The 4,795-nt window shown below is 40.2% G+C and overlaps 1 pseudogene; it reads right to left on the reverse strand.

Annotated features, from left to right (window-relative positions):
* Positions 1-4,696: 4,696 nt before the first annotated feature.
* On the reverse strand, positions 4,697-4,795 carry LOC127109409 (uncharacterized; annotated as a pseudogene).

The raw sequence follows: 4,795 nt of genomic DNA on the forward strand, positions 1-4,795 counted from the left end.
GCAATTCGAGCGCTTCCAACAGCGAGGCGTCGCTCCCACCAGGTACCCCGATTTAACTTGTTTACAACAATTGGGCTTACTCCAAGGTATCGAGTGGATGCTCCGTAGAGCCGATTTAACCTTCCTTTGCACCCATAACCAACCCACCTATCCTTCCCTAACCTTAGAATTCCTAAGCTCTTACGACTACACCACTCCCGCCGGTGAAGGTGAATTTCTAACCGGTACAGCAACCTTCCGTATGTTTAACACCGAGTACTCTCTAACCCAACGCCAATTGAGTGCCATGCTGCAATTTCCCACAGAAGGTCTGCTCCATGCCAGAATTCCCCCAACCTCAAACTGGAACACAGTTCTAGTTTTCGACCTATTTAAGAAAATTTCCGGTATCAATACCTACAACTGGGAAGAACTCCTTCTCTCCCACATCCATAACCCCACCATCCGCTATTTTCTCCGTATCCTGCAAAACACACTCTTTGGAAGACCAAACAACAGTAAGGTCAACTCAAAAGAACTCTTTTTCCTCCAGTGCGTTTTCGAATCGGATACTACGGTAAACGCCGCCTCTTTTCTCCTTCATCATATCCGCACCTTATGTGCTAGAGGCCGGCAACCATTCATAATTGGTGGATTAATAACCTCCATAGCACTTGGCCTGAACCTAGGGGATAAACTCCAAACTTTAGAATCCTTACCACCCCTGTCTATGGATATCAGCTATTGTCGCTCCAGCCGCCTGATCAAAAACAGAGTAGGCGGAGGCTATTATCTGATGGTGAACAACCAAGCTGTCCCAAGTGTTGTGCTACCCAATACCACCCTAACCGATGTCACAAACCCGAACCGCCACCTCTACGATCTTAGCGCTCCTGAAACCACCGAGCCTTCACAAACAAACCAGCAAACAGACGAGTTTGAAGAAATGGAACAAGGTGATCATCCGCCAACACAACCGTCAGTCCCGCTCAACCCTTCCAGTAATGCAGCCGGCCCATCCTCCCAACGTCGCCGACGACGAAGGCCTGCGACCAACGATGACATTATGGATGCTATCGATGGAATGCAGGCACAAAATACAGAGATGATGCAGATGATGCGTCAAATGCAACAGCAACAGGATGCTCGGAATGCCATAACCGACCAGCGGTTTACTGAGTTGTTTAGCAGATTCGACAGCTTAGACATACGTCAAAGATCACCAGGACCAAGAACCAGAGGTGGAAGGCAGCCTTAGTTGTATTTTTCTTTTTCCTTTATATTTTGTATTTCTTTCCCTTCAAACATCGAGGACAATGTTTAGTTCAAGTATGGGGGGAAATTATTCTTTCCATTCTCATCTTTGTTTCAAGTTTGTACTCTCCCTTTTCATTGTTATTTCCTTATAAAAACAAAATATTTTTTTTTTAAGTTAAGTCCTGAATGTGAAAGTTTCTATTATCTATTTCCCTCAACTTTCTTGAGCCATAACAAAAATTTTAACACACCCAATAAGTATAAAGGTCGCCTACTTTATAAAATTTGAGTGAAATCAAAACAAAATCATTACCATAACAACGCTCTGAGAACCTCAATATGTTAGATCAGGATAAGTACCTATTATACCGATTCCTTGAACTTTTAGTTCTATGGCAACCCCAAGTAGTTTATACAGAAGTCAGCACCATCTTAATAGCAAACTACGTGGAGAGCCGATGAATATAAGTGAATGATCCCCAAGTAACCTAAGAAATTAAACTAGGTGATCCTTACCAGATCATTTAACCTAAAGGTTGCAGATCATGCAAAAGCACAATACGAAAGATCCATTATGAATTGGTTCAGTAGGAATCTGGTACTGAACTTGGTAGGGCGGACTACGGTTCGATCCCCCGCAATTTGCAATGGACTGAATAATGAAGTTATCCGACTTATGTACCAGAACTTCTAGCTAAAAGCGGATCATAGTCACTAACCGGTTACTCCACTATGTGCGCGAAAGGATAAAGGGCTTAATGTGATTTCGCTAGAATGAAAACGGGCAAAATAAGACTAAAGGAACCAGGATAGCTATCATAGGGTACTTGAACCGATCGACATAAGGTAGGGTTATCTAAGTTGTAACGGTAGTTGTTGATGTCAAGATTAAACTCAAGTCCTCCTAAACAAAAATCCATTGGCAACCTAGTACGAATTGATGTGTGCTTTAAAATTTCATCCGGCTAAAACTTTTAACAAGTTCTATACTGAATTTTGCTTGAGGACAAGCAAAGATTTAAGTATGGGGGAGTTTGATAACACGAAATTATATCGCTTTTTAAGACTTAATTCAATTAAATTATTTATCATTTACGCTAATTTATCCCATTTTATCAGATATTATGCAGTATTTCTTTTCTATTTATATCAGGTACCCATTTTGAAGCAAAAGTGAAAAAGGAAGAAAAGGAGGGGTAAAAGCAACAAAAAGGAGAGAAAAGGAACCAAAGGCCAAAGCCCAGCCCAAAGCGCACAAGTCACCAATGCTGTGCCTGTGACGGACGTCACAGGACGCGTGACGAGCGTCACGCGAAGCAGCCTTGTGACGGACGTCACACATGGTGTGACGAACGTCACACCAGTCCTCTATATTTTTGGCGCAAGGAACTCAACTGACCACGTTGAAGCCCACTTCCACTCACGCTTAACCCTCGGAAGCCTACTACCATGCACGCGGAAACCCTTGAAAAGTGGTTACACCAGCAGCTTATAAATAGCAGCAAATTGGGAACTTCCAGACAAGAGTTTTTGCACGCTCAGTCTTGCGGAAGCTCTGCCAAATTTATTTTTTCACGCCTTTGCCTATTTTTCTTCCTTTCCAGCATCGTTCACTTTATTTATTTTATTTTGCAAGCTTTGTTTTCTTTTTCCCTTGCAATTTATTTTCCCCGTTCTTAGCTTTTAGATATTTTTCGCGTAGTAGTTTCTACACCGGAAACTACTGGGCAACTTTATACCGGATTTAACCTTACGTTATTTTCGGGTTTTTTTTATTTCCTTGATTTAATTTACTGTTTAATTGAAGAATCGAAGAACAAATCCTACCGGCTTGTGGTGGAGTGTTCAAGACCATTGTATTACGCATTCAGGTTCTTTAATTGTTATTTAATTTTTATGCTTTATTCTACTGTTTATTTACATTGCATGCCTGGAATGAGTCTGTTTATGCATGATATAGATTCTTATTTATTTAGCATGTCTGGCTAATTTGCCTAGGTATCGGTATGTAAAGTAAGCAGAAAGAGGGATCAAAACTAAGTCGGTCTATTCAAACTTAAAATTAGAATCAATCTTTTTATGGTCTTAACTTACAGGTTTAATAACAAGATTTTTTACAAAAGTAAAAGACATAAAGAAGTTGAAACCAACAGAGCGAGAGTTTGAGGTTTTAACTGGACAGTGTAAGTTAGTCATTAAATCTATCTCAGGGCGAGAGCAAGTTTTAGAATTAATTAAATTCTGACCTTTTTCCAAAAAGTATTTTTAAAGATTGAATGTGAGGACGAGAGTTAAGCATTTAGATTTAATTGTATAACCTAAGTCAACAGAGCGAAAGTTTGAGATAAGGGTGTTTAAAACGGTCAGTATTTTCTTAAAAAGAGTTTCTGCAACTTTATTGTTTTCAAATATGATTTTTGACTTAATTATAAGTGACAGCAACATTAACATAAGATCATGGTTTCTTCAACAGAGCGAGAGTTTGAGATAAAACCTTTAACCAATAAAGTTAGTCGAAACGATTTATTTTAAAACCGAGAGACCGACAAGGAATTGATTCCCTAGTTTTGACGAACTACATACCGATATCCGTTTTATTGATATTTAATCTAGATATTAGTTTAGCTCTTAGCTCCCTTCCCCAAACAATCAAACATTTTCACCTTAGATTTACGTAGTAACCTTAGATAACGGTACATCGATTCATAAGTCCCTGTGGGATCGATATCTTTTAAAACTACGCGATAGAACTGTGCACTTGCAGTTTGTATCCCATTCTCGACTCACACAGTCGAGCGATAAAGTTTTTGGCGCCGTTGCCGGGGACTTTTATTCAATCGATATCGTAACTCTTCCGTTACGCTGTAGAGACTAAGGTTTCTTTTCCTTCTATTCTTTCTTTCGTTGATTTGTATGCCACGCACTCGCTCTCAAGGCGAACCGCTCTATTTACGAATCAACGATATCGAACTATATCTCCGAGTCTTACGACGAATTCGGGAATATCGTGCTGAAAACAATCTCCCTCCTATAAACCTTCCTGATATCAAAAACATTTTTCCTTCTTTAACCGAGATGGCAGAACCAGCTCGTGCCCTTAGAGATTACGCCGCTCCATCGCAAGATGAACCGCATTCAAGTATTGCTCCGCCCGCAATCGAAGCAAACAACTTTGAACTTAAACCTTCACTGTTGCAGGCTGTGCAACAGAACCAATTCTCTGGAAATCTTACCGAAGATCCAAACCTTCATTTATCCGTATTTGTTCAATATGCTGATACTGTTAAAGCTAATGGTGTCACTTCAGAGGCAATTCGACTTCGTCTTTTTCCTTTCTCATTAAGAGATAGCGCTAGAAGATGGCTTCAATCTCTTCCTTCTAACTCAGTCACCACATGGAACGAGTTGAAGAAAGTTTTTCTTGCCCGATATTTTCCGCCAAGCAAAACAGCTATGTTAAGAGCCCAGATAAACGGATTTAAACAAAAGACAACGAGTCTCTTTTCGAAGCATGGGAAAGATACAAAGACATGATGAGACTTTGCCCACACCATGGTTT

Source organism: Lathyrus oleraceus, chromosome 7 (genome assembly GCF_024323335.1).
Source record: "Lathyrus oleraceus cultivar Zhongwan6 chromosome 7, CAAS_Psat_ZW6_1.0, whole genome shotgun sequence".
Classification (NCBI taxonomy): domain Eukaryota; kingdom Viridiplantae; phylum Streptophyta; class Magnoliopsida; order Fabales; family Fabaceae; genus Lathyrus; species Lathyrus oleraceus.